The sequence below is a fragment of the Ahaetulla prasina genome, chromosome 3 (assembly GCF_028640845.1).
Source record: "Ahaetulla prasina isolate Xishuangbanna chromosome 3, ASM2864084v1, whole genome shotgun sequence".
Taxonomy (NCBI): Eukaryota; Metazoa; Chordata; class Lepidosauria; order Squamata; family Colubridae; genus Ahaetulla; species Ahaetulla prasina.
In genome coordinates, this window is record NC_080541.1 from 8,978,245 (window position 1) to 8,992,369 (window position 14,125).

The 14,125-nt window shown below is 43.4% G+C and overlaps 1 pseudogene; it reads right to left on the reverse strand.

The window, feature by feature from the left end:
• Window positions 1–9,422: 9,422 nt before the first annotated feature.
• On the reverse strand, window positions 9,423–13,805 carry LOC131194187 (proto-oncogene Mas-like; annotated as a pseudogene).
• Window positions 13,806–14,125: the final 320 nt, after the last annotated feature.

Consider the following 14,125-nt stretch of genomic DNA (forward strand, 5'->3'; position numbering starts at 1 on the left):
CTCTCTGTGGGCTAAGGTACCCTTCAAAAGCGATAGTGGCACAGTGGTAAGAATGCAGTATTGCAAGCTAATTCTGCCAACTGCCTGGAGTTCGATCTTGGCCAGCTCAAGGTTGACTCAGCCTTCCATCCTTCCTAGGTGGGTAAAATGAGGACCTGTTGTGCCTCGCCCGTCCTCCTCTCCTCAGCTGGGCCCTCCCATCTCCTGCTATCTGAGCTAGAGACTGATAGTGAAGAAGAACGGCCTGGCATGCCTCCAGCCCCCAGCCCTGGCACCATGCCTGGACAGACTGAGCAAACAAACCTCCCTCCTACAGCATGTGAGCAAGAAGCCAGACACGTGCTAGAAGTGCCAGCAGCAGAGCAGGAGGATGGAAAGACACAGTGGACGGATCCCCACTTCCGGAGAATGGAGAGGTGACGTCAGCAAAAGGAAGGGAGAGGCAGGCCTGGATAAGTGCTAAGTCATGGAGCCACACCCCATAGCCTATATAAAGGATCTGCTTTTTGGCATTCCTTGAGTCAAGCAAAGTCTCATCTGGTTGCTGAAGTCACACCTTGGATTCCTGCCTGCCCTGAGAACTCTGACAGGAATTTGGCAAAGCTGCAGAGGCTTCGTGGCCATGCTTGAGACAGACTTCCCAGACCCGGCCATCGGAGGAGGAGTGGGACACGACAGGACCCAGATTATTGGGGGCAATAGGCTGACTCTGTAAACCGCTTAGACAGGGCTGTAAAGCACTGTCAAGTGGTCTATAAGTCTAAGTGCTACTGCTGTTGCTATTTTACACAATGCTGGTCAAGGCTGTAGCTCTTCCTCCTCTTTGCCAAGGTCATTCCCACATACCATTGCATGTCTGCATATCATTCCAAGGTTCTAAGGATGAATCTCTGCAGTTGAAGGCCAACACCTTAACTTCTAAACTATCAACTCTTTGTATATTCACATTCCTCCTCATGAATTCTGATTCTGACCAGATTCCCATGCTTATGGAAAAGCACAAAATGGGCTGATAAAATCACGTAGAAAGGAGTTCTTCCTCCTCACATGAATATCACTAATCATCCAATGAAGCTGACTGGATCTAAGACGGGCAAAAGATAAGTACTCACGCGGTATGTAATTTTAATATTTAAAAATGGTTACCATAATTTTAAAGCATTCTGATTGCCATTAACATGGTTCATTTTAAAAGTAGGGTTGATCACTGTATAAAGGCCAGGGCAGCCAAAGGCAATCACTGACGTAGAACCAGTGCTTTGAAATGTTTTGTGACCATTTCAAACATCCCTTTGCTCAGGAATGTCTTCCTTCTGAACATCTTAGAGGTATCTGTTTAATTTTTTAAATATGCTGAAATAAAAGGGATCTTTGCTTCATTTGGAGTCAAATGTGGAACTTGTGGGCCTCTGGGAACTTTCAATATTGCTAGCCGTGCTGATGTAGTTCAGTTATAACCTCAAGCGCATAAATTCCCCAGATACATATCTAAATGAAGGCAACCCAGATTGAGTATAGCACACTACCAGCTCTATGCAATCTTAACAGAATAAAAGAGTTGGAAGGGACCTTGGAAAGTACCTGCTAACAAAACGAGAAGGAGCCAATTCTTATTACAAGCAACAGAGAGATTTCTGTGGAACTTTTTTTTTTTTGACAGTTAAAAGGTAATTTCAGCAATCCAATTTCTCTCTGCTGGTGTAGCTGGAGAAATGGATGCAGTGATCACAAAACCAAGATTTTTTTATCCATCAGTCCCTCTAGATGTTTTTCATTATACAAAAGTCCTCATTATTTCCCATTCTGGCTGATGCCAAACTTGGGAATTCCCAAGTCTGGACAAGATCAGGTCATTGATACCCCAGCTTTCTACCAAAAGTTAATTAGTTAGTTAGATAGTTAGTTAGTTAGTTAATTAGTTAGTTCGTTCATTCATTCATTCATTCATTTTGTTGAGTACATATTCGATAATATATGTAAGTATAAGCATGAATTGAATATATAAAAGGAATATAATTAAAGGGAACATTAGGACAGGGACGGTAGGCACCCTTATTTATTTATTTATTTATTTATTTATTTATTTATTTATTTATTTATTTATTTATTTATTTATTTAGTCATAACAATATATGTAGGTATCATACAAAAAGATTATATAATATATAAACACATATATGAGTAAATATAAGGAGGTATAAGCATATATGTATATAGGAAGAAGAAAAGAAAAACAATAGGACAGGAACGGTAGGCACGTTTGTGCGCTTATGCACGCCCCTTATGGTCCTCTTAGGAATGGGGTGAGGTCAATAGTAGAAAGTTTTTGGTTAAAGCTTTTAGGATTATGGGAAGAGACCACAGAGTCAGGTAAAGTATTCCAAGCACTGATGATTCTGTTACAGAAATCATATTTTCTGCAATCTAGATTAAAGCGGTTGACATTAAGTTTAAATCTATTGGTTGCTCTAGTATTATTGCAATTGAAGCTGAAGTAGTCTTTAACAGGAAGGACATTACAATAGATGATTCTGTGAGTTAAACTTAGGTCTCTCTTATGCACGCCCCTTACAGACCTCTTAGGAATGGGGTGAGGTCAACAGTACACAGTCTAAGGTTAAAGTTTTGGGGGTTTTGGGATGAGACCACAGAGTCTGGTAGTGCATTCCAGGCATTGACCACTCTGTTACTGAAGTCATATTTTCTGCAATCAAGTTTGGAGCGGTTCACTTTAAGTTTGTATCTATTGTGCGCTCGTGTATTTTTGTGGTTGAAGCTGAAGTAGTCCTTGACAGGTAGGACATTGTAGCAGATGATTTTATGAGCTATGCTCAACGTAGTTGATCATACCGGCGTAGTTCTAAATTTTCTAAGTCCAAAATTTCAAGTCTGGTGGCATAAGGTATTTTGTTGCGAGCAGAGGAGTGGAGGACTCTTCTAGTGAAATATTTCTGGACACGCTCAATTGTATTGATGTCCGATATGCAGCACGGGTTGCTGCAATTCAACACACACAGCAACAAATGTAGCATCTCTCTGTCGGTTTGAATGCAGCTTTGCTTTCAAGTGGCAATGAGGGGCAACAGAAGAGGTAGCCATACCTTCAGACAACCAGGAGCCTAACTGGAAGATTCCACACAGTCAAAACCACTTTTGCCAGTCAGATCTGAACTACTGATTTCTTACTGATTTCTTAAAATCAGTCTATTGAATGAAATCATGGTACTGTTGTGGCATATCGGCTGCCGGCCCCTCCAGCAGCCAAATCAGATAAGGAGACAGTGTGGGAGTCCAGGCCAGCATCAAGGCAACCTGAGAGCTCTGAGTGGGAAGAGGGAATGGAGCTGGCAGAGATAGAGACCATCCATCTGGGCCATCCATCAGCCCTAGAGGGAGAGTCAATAGCCCCCAGGTCTGGAGGTGGCTGATGAAGAAAAAGAGGAACAGCTGGGTCCAGTGCCTGATGCACAGATGCGCAGAAGGCAGAGGAGAGGAGAGCAGTGGAAATCTATGGGCCGATCCTTGGGATGAAAGAGCCACCGCTGGTAGCAAAGCCCCACCCTAGCTCTGGGGATAAAAGGCAGGGGGCAGAGAAGAATAGGTGTGGGAGACAACTATTCACCTCCCTGCTGGACAGACTTTATTTTTTTTTTTTTTATTATTTTATTATTATTTGCATTTATATCCCGCCCTTCTCCGAAGACTCAGGGTGGCTTACACTATGTTAGCGATAGTCTTCATCCTATTTGTATATTTATATACAAAGTCAACTTATTGCCCCCAACAATCTGGGTCCTCATTTTACCTACCTTATAAAGGATGGAAGGCTGAGTCAACCTTGGGCCTGGTGGGACTTGAACTTGCAGTAATTGCAGGCAGCTGTGTTAATAACAGACTTTCTTAGCAGTCTGAGCCACAGAGGCCCATATTATCCTTATTATCTTACTATTATCCTGCTGTGTGTGAGAGAGAGACTTTTTGCCTGGGCTGCTGGCACTCCTAATAAAAGGAAGAATTAGATAACTACACAGGGTTTGTCATGTTTTAGAGCCTTTCACACCCATCTTCTTTCAGCCTATCTACAACTGAAGAGTGCTTCTTTTCTTTTCTTTTCTTTTCTTTTCTTTTCTTTTCTTTTCTTTCCTTTCCTTTCCTTCCTTCCTTCCTTCCTTCCTTCCTTCCTTCCTTCCTTCCTTTCTAAAATTTATTGGCCACCTGTCTTGCCACAGGGTTCTCTGGGCAGCTTAAGCAGTGGTGAAATCTGAACCGGTTTACTACTGGTTCACTGATTGAGCATGCACGCAAAACACACACTGTGTGCCAGATGTATGCTGCGCAGGCGAATGCACCATATGCCACATATGTGAGGTCCATGCGTGCAGTACATGCCAAAAGGAGGCATGGGGTAAGTAGGACAGCCCATGGGGAGGGGGTGTTGCGATCAGCTGTGGCATGCAATATTTTTTTTTTTACTTTTAAAAGCATTTTTTTACAACCTGTTCGGCTGAAGAGGTTGTAAAAAATGCTTTTAAATGGTAAAAAAGAGGCTCTGATGATCGTGCGGCACAGCTGTGATCGTTGGAGCTTTTTTTTTTAACTGTTTTAAAGCATTTTTGCAGAATGCAGCTGCGCGGGTGATTGAGGGAGCCACACACTGCTCCCGGGTAACACCGCTCCTGCGCAGTTTGCACTGGCTACCTGCGGTCTTTCGGGTGTGCTTCAAGGTGTTGGTTACCACCTTTAAAGCGCTCCATGGCTTAGGGCCCAGATACTTATGGGACCGCCTGCTGTTACCCTATGCCTCCCACCGACCTGTACGCTCACACAGAGAGGGACTTCTCAGGGTGCCGTCTGCCAAGCAATGTCGGCTGGCGGCCCCCAGGGGAAGGGCCTTCTCTGTTGGAGCACCTACCCTCTGGAACGAACTTCCCCCTGGTTTGCGTCAACTACCTGACCTTCGGACCTTTCGCCGTGAATTGAAAACGTACTTGTTCATCCAAGCGGGACTGGCTTAATTTTTAACTTTTAATTTTTAAATTCTGAAATTTGAATTTTAATAATTTTAAATTGGGGTACTGTGTTTTATTGGGGTCAATTTGACGGTTTTACATTTAAACTTTTAAATTTTTCGGCCATTATATAATATGTTATTTTAATTTGTTGTTTTAATATTGTATATTGTATATTTTTAATTTGGCTGTACACCGCCCTGAGTCCTTCGGGAGAAGGGTGGTATAAAAGTCTAAATAATAAATAAATAATAAATAAATAAATAAATTTTTACTACCGGTTCCGGAGAAAGTAAAAAAAAAGTGCCTAAAAAGTAAAAAAAAAAGTTCCAATGATCGTGCATCACTCACCTGATCGTCCGAACTTTCCCCCCCACATTTTTTACTACTGGTTCGGTGAACCGGTAGCCTTTTTTACTACAGGTTCAGGAGAACTGGACCAAACCGGGAGCATTTCACCCCTGAGATTAAGTTTACATCCGACAGTTACATCTGTTCACATAACAGTTTCCATGAGCTACATCTGGTCAACAGGTTTCCTGGGGATGATAATCAGTAGCTCCATGGAGGTTCAGCAGATCTATTTGAAGACCAAAGGATGCCCAGAAAATGACATTTATTTGATGACTCTGGTTTCATCTTTTGATGGGTTGATGCTTTGAGAAAACAGAATATATGCAGCCAAGGTGGAAAGAAAAAGAGAAAATTGTTTAGTCTCTGCAAACTCAGCATGATAAAGGTTTTTCCTGTAATTACCCAAAGAAAGTGATTAAATATCTGATTATATCTTGCGCCGATAAAGGTTTTTCTTGTAATTACCCCAAAAACCTGATTAAATATCTAATTATATCTTGGCAGGAGAAAGAATCTGAGTGAAAGCATCCTGTTGCCTTCTCTGTCTATAAATTCTGTTTGAATAATGGGAGAATGCGTCAAATTCAGATTTATTTCAGTTACAATAATTTCTTTTCAGTTATTAGAATGGAGGCTTTTGAACTCTGGTGCTGGAGAAGACTCCTGCGAGTCCCTTGGACTGCAAGGTGAGCAAACAAGTCAGTCCTAGAGGAGATCAACCCTAACTGTGCTTTAAATGGTCAGATCCTGAAGATGAAACTCAAATACTTTGGCCACCTAATGAGAAGGAAGGACTCCCTGGAGAAGAGCCTAATGCAGGGAACAATTGAGGGCAAAAGAAGAAGGGGACGGCAGAGAATGAGGTGGCTGGACGGAGTCACTGAAGCAGTCGGCGTGAGCTTAAATGGACTCCAGAGGATGGTAGAGGACAGGAAGGCCTGGAGGAACGTTGTCCATGGGGTCACGATGGGTCGGACATGACTTCGCAACTAACAACAACAACAAATTTCTCCTTTTTCCAAACCTCACCCGATTCCAACCTATTTTTTTTCCAACAGGTTATGTATCCTGACAGCAAGAATAATTAATCAGTGGAATAACCTGGCCTCAGAAGTTGTTGGTGCTCTGGCATTGGAGGTTTTTAAGAAGAAATTGGACAGCCATTTGTCCAGAATGGTATAAGCTGGGGTCTGCAAACTTGGCTCTTTTAAAACTTGTGGACTTCAACTCCCAGGGGAGCTTCTAGGAGCTTCAACTCCCAACTCCCTTCTAGGAGTTGAAGTCCACAAGTCTTAAAAGAGCTAAGTTTGCAGACCCCTGGATAGGCACTGCTGCTTCAGTGGGAGTTGGACTGGAAGACCTCCAAGGTCCCTTCTAACTCTGTTATTCTGTATTTTATAAATATATAGAGGAGAGGCCAGCAAGGGCTATCACTGATGAAGGATCAATGCTACCTAATTTGATTACATGTGTTTTATTCTTCTACACGTGAATCGAGGAAGAACCTATCATGAAGACTTGAAATGTCAACAAAAGTGTTATTCTTAACCAAACTTTTGAAGCCACACAGCAAGAAAAAATATTTAAAATGATAAAAACCACATAATTTTCAAGTACATTGAAAGGAAGAAAATTGAAAAGCAAACTTTATTGTAAATATAAATGCAAACATGTGATAAAGTTAAAATTTAAAAGTAAAAATTAAAAAAGGGCAAAATTTAGATAATAATACATCTGATATTTTCTAGATCATCAATGTCATAGTTCATTTCTTGGATTAGTGATACAGCAAGTTTTCCTTTTTTTCTATTTCCTGTAATTACTTAAATCAATTTGACATGATTTTATTCCACATGTCTTCAATTAAATATAATTATAAGTGAAAATATTTTAAAACTCTTCTTTTACTGTTTGAAGAGTGCAACTAAAATGGTCTTCCTTCATGGTTTTCTGTTCTTCCTGAGTGCCTTCTAATCCTTGAATACTCTTTATGAGGTTGGTTTGGTTCTTTATTTCATCTCTTTTCTCTGGCTAAAAAAATAAGCCATTTGATTGATACTTCTCTTAAAAGATGTGAATAAAAGACTGAATTGAAGGAGAATTTACTTGTGCTACCTTATAACTGATATAAAATCAACTATGCGTAATTTAAAATATAAACAGATGTTAATGTACCTCAATATTTAAAACCGTTCAAGCTTTCAAATAACTTTCAATTCAATCGATAACTTAATTTCAAAAATGGAGGTTACTAAGCTAGTAATGGAAGTTACTGAGTTTATTATAGCGGCTAACTGAATCTCAAACTCTATAATTTGGTGATAATGCTTAGACGATATACAGCAAAGCATAACATTTAAAATGATGATAACGGCTATAGTTTTTAAACATTTCATCTGGGATGAACTAACCTGTATACTGCACAAATCAAGAAGAGGGCCGTGAAAATATTTACAGACCCCTCGCATCCTGGACATAAACTGTTTCAACTCCTACCCTCAAAACGACGCTATAGAGCACTGCACACCAGAACAACTAAACACAAGAACAGTTTTTCCGCGAAGGCCATCACTCTGCTAAACAAATAATTCCATCAACACTGTCAAACTATTTACTGAATCTGCACTACTATTAATCTTCTCATAGTTCCCATCACCAATCTCTTTCCATTTATGACTGTATGACTATAACTTGTTGCTGGCAATCCTTATGATTTATATTGATATATTGACCATCAATTGTGTTGTAAATGTTGTACCTTGATGAACGTATCTTTTCTTTTATGTACACTGAGAGCATATGCACCAAGACAAATTCCTTGTGTGTCCAATCACACTTGGCCAATAAAAATTCTATTCTATTCTATTCTATTCTATTCTATTCTATTCTATTCTAACAATTATTGCTTCAAAACTCTTATTATGAAAAAACAACAACAAATGGAATGATATAAACATTTTGCTAGGTGGGAAAGACTGAGGGCAAAAGAAGAAGGAGACAGAGAACAAGGTGGCTGGATGGAGTCACTGAAGCAGTCAGCGTGAGCTTAAATGGACTCGAGACAGGGGTGGGTTCTACTTACCTTTAATACCAGTTTGCAATGGGATGGCGCATGTGCAGATCGTCTATGACAGTGATGACTAACGTTTTTGCCATCACGTGCCAAAAGCAAGGGGAGCATGGGAGGGTCACACACACGCATGCCCACACCCATAATTCAATGCCCCCCGCACCCCCATGCATGTGTGCACGACCCCCTGTGCTGCCCCCGCTTTTGGCATGTGATGACAAAAAAGTTACCAGTGGGCCCGGTAGGCCTATTTTTTGCCCTCTCCAAGCTCCAGAGGCTTTCTTGGAGCCTGAGGAGGGCAAAAAAGGCCTTCCCTACCCCCCTGGAGGCCCCCCAGAGGCCAGAGATGGCCCGTTTCCTAACCTCCGATGGACCCAGAAGGCCCATTTTTCACCCTCCACAGGCTTCAAAGACTTTCTTGGAGCCCGAGGAGGGAGAAAACGGCCTTCCCCACCCACCTAGAGGCCCTCCGGAGGCTGGAAATGGCCAGTTTCCTGACTTCCAGTAGGCCCGGAAGGCCCAAAAATCAGCTGGCCAGCTGGAGCTGGACCTAAGCTAGGGCAACACTCACATGCCTACAGATATGGCTCTATGTGCCACCTGTGGCATGCGTGCCTTGGTTCGCCATCACTGGTCTATAACAACATCCTGGTGGGCGGGTGGAGCCCGCCCCCAGTTTTACTACCGGTTCACAAGAACTAGTCCAAACCGGGGGCAACTCACCACTGACTCCAGAGGACGGTAGAGGACAAGAAGGCCTGGAGGAATGTTGTCCATGGGGTCATGATGGGTCGGACACAACTTCGCAACTAACAACAAAAAGCTTTAAAAACTATGAATGTAGCAACGTTTACTCTTTTGGGGGTTTTGAGTTTTGTAGTTTTCTCTTGTAAAGCACACCAGTGTTACACATCCTTATTGAAAACACACATTATATACCAAATTAAAACAACACTATAAAATACTGGATAGACAGCGTCAGTGACACTTCATAACTCGTCTTCCTTCAGACTTTCCTGATCTACGGCCCTGTCCTGCTCATCCTTGAAAACCCTTTGCAGAGCAACCTTGAAAGAGGTTCTGGGCTGCTCCCTTTCCCTCTTCTTCCTCCCAACTAAGAAATAAAGAAGAGGGTTGATGCTGCTGTTGAGAGAGGCACATCCGAATCCAATGGTCATGAGAATGTTACGCGGTGGATCCAAATATTCAACGACATAAAAGGCGTTCATCGGGAGAGAAAGGAGGAGGAAGCAAAGCAGGGCTAGCAAGGTGGCGGTGAGCAGCTTCCTTTGATTGTGTTGCAATTTAGACCTCATGTGAATCAGAAGGGTTGCAGTGGAGACAATCATAACAGGTGTGCAAAGTAAACCATTCACAATCAGCTGGAAAAGCAAAGGTGAGCTCCCGATCTGGTGGAGAATGTAGTGCACCGCAGAGAGCAGGAAGGAGAGGATCCAGATGATGACACAAACAAGTGTGGAGAAATATGGAGGACGATGGCAGCGGTGCCAGAGTGGGAAGAGAGCAGCTGCACATCTGTCCAGGCTGATGGCCGTCAGCAGAAACTGGCTGGCAGAATAAGTGAAGAACAGGAGCTCAAAAACCAAGACTTGAATGGTATTGACAAGGTGAGTTCCGTGACCCAGAAGTGACACCACTACAAATATAGCTGCAATAATGAGGAATGTGAGGACGCCGACATCAGCGATGGAGAGATTCAGGATGAAGTGGTGAAAGAATTCCTCTTAATGGAATTGGTCAGAATATAAATTGTCCTTCCATTTCCAACCAGGCCCAAAACGCAGATAACGGCAACGAACCCATTGATAAGATTTCGTGTTAGATTATCCAATCGTACATCATGTGGAGAAGTAGAAACATTCTTATAGGAGTCATGTAATAAAATTACAAACGATTTACTACCAGTCTTAAAATTTAATCTGTTGACAGAAAGGGGACAAAATAAAACCAATCCTTGTTACAGAAATAGACATATTTCTTTAAAAAAAAAATTTTTTTTTTCCAAAGATTGGTGGACAAATTTCTTTTTTGAAATTAAGAGGTAACTTCAGTCATTCCAGTCATTCCAATTCTTTTTTCTTTTTTCACCAAGTGGGGCTGGCCTGATTGATTGATTTTAATATTTGGGGATTTTAGCGGGTTTTTTAACAGGGGTTTTTATCTTTTGTATTTTTTATCTAATAGTTTTAAGTATACAGCAGTTTAATTAGATTTTTAATTTTGTTATGGTATTTTAAATGGTTTTTGGATTATTGTCATTTTACTGCTGTACACCGCCCTGAGTCTTCGGAGAAGGGCGGTACAAAAATGTGAATAAATAAATGAGTTTGACCCTGTGGCTCCCGAGGACATGGACAGGTTACTGGGTAGGTTGAATGCCACCACATGTTTACTGGACCCGTGTCCCTCCTGGTTGGTGCTGGCCACACAGGATGTGACACGAGGCTGGCTCCAGGGGCTTACAAATGCTTCTTTGCAGGAGGGGGTCTTTCCGGCCGCCTTGAAAGAGGCAGTGGTGAGGCCTCTCCTCAAGAAGCCTTCCCTGGACCCAGCTGTGTTAGGTAACTATCGTCCGGTCTCCAACCCGCCATGTGAAGGTTGTAGAGAGTGTGGTGGCATGTCAGCTACCCCGGTACCTGGAGGAAACCGTCTATCTAGACCCATTCCAGTCCGGTTTCCGACCCGGTTACAGCACTGAGACGGCTTTGGTCGCGTTGGTGGATGATCTCTGGAGGGCCAGGGATAGGGATTGTTCCTCTGCCTTGGTCCTATTAGACCTCTCAGCGGCTTTTGATACCATCGACCATGGTATCCTGCCGCACCGGTTGGAGGGATTGGGAGTGGGAGGCACCGTTTATCGGTGGTTCTCCTCCTATCTCTCCGATCGGTCGCAGACGGTGTTGACGGGGGGCAGAGGTCGGCCCCGAGGTGCCTCACTTGTGGGGTGCCTCAGGGGTCGATTCTCTCGCCCCTTTTGTTCAACATCTATATGAAGCCGCTGGGTAAGATCATCAGTGGTTTCAGTGTGAGGTACCAGCTGTACGCTGATGACACCCAGCTGTACTTTTCCACACCGGACCACCCCAGCGAAGCTATCGAGGTGTTGTCCCGGTGTCTGGAAGCCGTACGGGTCTGGATGGGGAGAAACAGGCTCAAGCTCAATCCCTCCAAGACGGAGTGGCTGTGGATGCCGGCATCCCGGTACAGTCAGCTGCAGCCTCGGCTGACTGTTGGGGGCGAGTCATTGGCCCCCATGGAGAGGGTATGCAACTTGGGCATTCTCCTGGATGGACGGCTGTCTTTCGAAGATCATTTGACGGCCGTCTCCAGGAGAGCTTTTTACCAGGTTCGCCTGGTCCGCCAGTTGTGCCCCTTTCTAGACCAGGATGCCTTATGCACGGTCACTCATGCTCTCGTGACATCTCGTCTGGACTACTGCAATGCTCTCTACATGGGACTCCCCTTGAGGAGCACCCGGAGACTCCAGGTAGTTCAGAATGCGGCTGCGCGGGTGATAGAGGGAGCCCCTCGTGGCTCCCATGTAACACCTCTCCTGCGCAGACTGCACTGGCTGCCTGTGGTTTTCTGGGTGCGCTTCAAGGTTTTGGTAATGATCTTTAAAGCGCTCCATGGCATAGGGCCGGGTTACTTACGGGACCGTCTGCTGCCACCGAATGCCTCCCACCGACCCGTGCGCTCCCACAGGGAGGGACTCCTCAGGGTGCCGTCAGCTAGGCAGTGCCGACTGGCGACGCCCAGGGGAAGGGCCTTTTCTGTGGGGGCTCCCACCCTCTGGAACGAGCTTCCCCCAGGACTTCGTCAACTTCCCGACCTTCGGACCTTCCGCCGCGAGCTTAAGACACATCTATTTATTTGCGCAGGACTGGACTAGATTTTTTAAATTTTAATTGTTTAAATTTTAGATTTGGTTTTAAATTGGGGTTTTATTATTTATATGTCTATTTTAAATATTCGGCCTATTTAATAAGTTTTTTAGACTAATGTTTTACTTTGTATATTTATGTTGTTTTTAGATGGCTGTACACCGCCCTGAGTCCCTAGGGAGATAGGGCGGTATAAAAATATGAATAAATAAATAAATAAATAAATAAATAAATAAATAAATAAATAAATAAATAAATAAATAAATAAATTCTTGTGTGGCAGGAGAATAGCTGCAGTCAATACAAACCCAAGCTTGTTATCCATAAGTCTTCTAGATGCTGTTCGTGATAACCCCTAACAACCCTCATTGCTGACTATTCTGACTGATTTTTATTTATTTTATTCATATTTTTTATACCGCCCTTCTCCGAAGACTCAGGGCAGTGTACAGCCAATAAAACGACAAAAATCCCCAAAAATTTAAAATACACTATCAAATTGAAAAAACTGATTCAATCGCTGTAACATTAAAATATTAGCTAAAATTTATCAAAACTAAAACCTAGGTAAAACCCTACAAAAACCCACTAAAATCCCCATACTAAAATCAATCAGGCCAACCCCGCTTGGTGAAAAAAGAAAGTCTTGAGCTCACGCTTAATGGTCCGGAGATCAGGGAGGAGACGGAGTCCCACCGGCAGCTCATTCCATAAAGCCGGGCTCCCCACATAGAATGCCCTTCCCCTGGGGGCCGCCAGCCGACATTGACTAGCCGACGGCACCCTAAGAAGACCCCCCCTGTGGGCGCGCACTGGACATATCGGACAATGGGAGGTAACTGTCGGCAGCAGGCGGTCCTGTAAATATCCCGGTGATGCCAAATGGAAGGCAGAGTTCCATGTTTTGGAGAACACCAGATCTCTGCTGCCATGAGTTTGCACCAGAGGTGGGTTTCAGCAGGTTCTGACCAGTCCTGGAGAACTGGTAGCAGAAATTGTGAGTAGTTCGGAGAACCGGTAAATACTGCCTCTGACTGGCCCCGCCCCCATCTCTTCTCTGTCTCCCGAGTCCCAGCTGATTGGGAGAAAATGGAGATTTTGCAATAACCTTCCCCTGGAGTGGGGTGGGAATGGAGATTTTACAGTATCCTTCCCCTGCCACGCCCACCAAGCCATGCCACGCCCACCAAGCCACACCCACAGAACCGGTGGTGAAAAATTTTGAATCCCACTCCTGGTTTGTACCCAAAGTCATCAAAATCTAACACACTGGGAAACAAATATACCGGTTTGAATGGCATTTTGCTTTCAAGTGGAAATGAAATGACCAGAAGAGACAGCAATTCCTTCTGACATCCCCTCCAACTGCGTTGGTAGATTCAGGGCTTAAGCGAATTATACGAACCGTATAGTTTCGTTATCTTGAGGGCTTCCTGATTTGAAGTGGGAGTGGTCCTCCATCCTCATACGGTCTAAGGAAAGTAGGGATGGGAAGGAAATTATGGCATAAATGTTATTTAAGCAGCTAAAGAGCCAATTTTCTAACACCATGTTAAATTTGATTAAAGCTAAATTATAAGCATAATCAGCAAGTCAACAAGCCCACATAATATATTAGTTTTTTTGACTGCCCAGGAGAGAAATCACATTGGAGGCCCAGTTTCAATGCCTAGATGCTGATGGAGTCTGGATGGGGAGGAACTAAATCAGTCTCAATGCCAACAAGACCTAAGGCTTGTTTATAGAATGACAGTAATTTCCCAAAAATTAGCTCTGAAGGAGGTTAC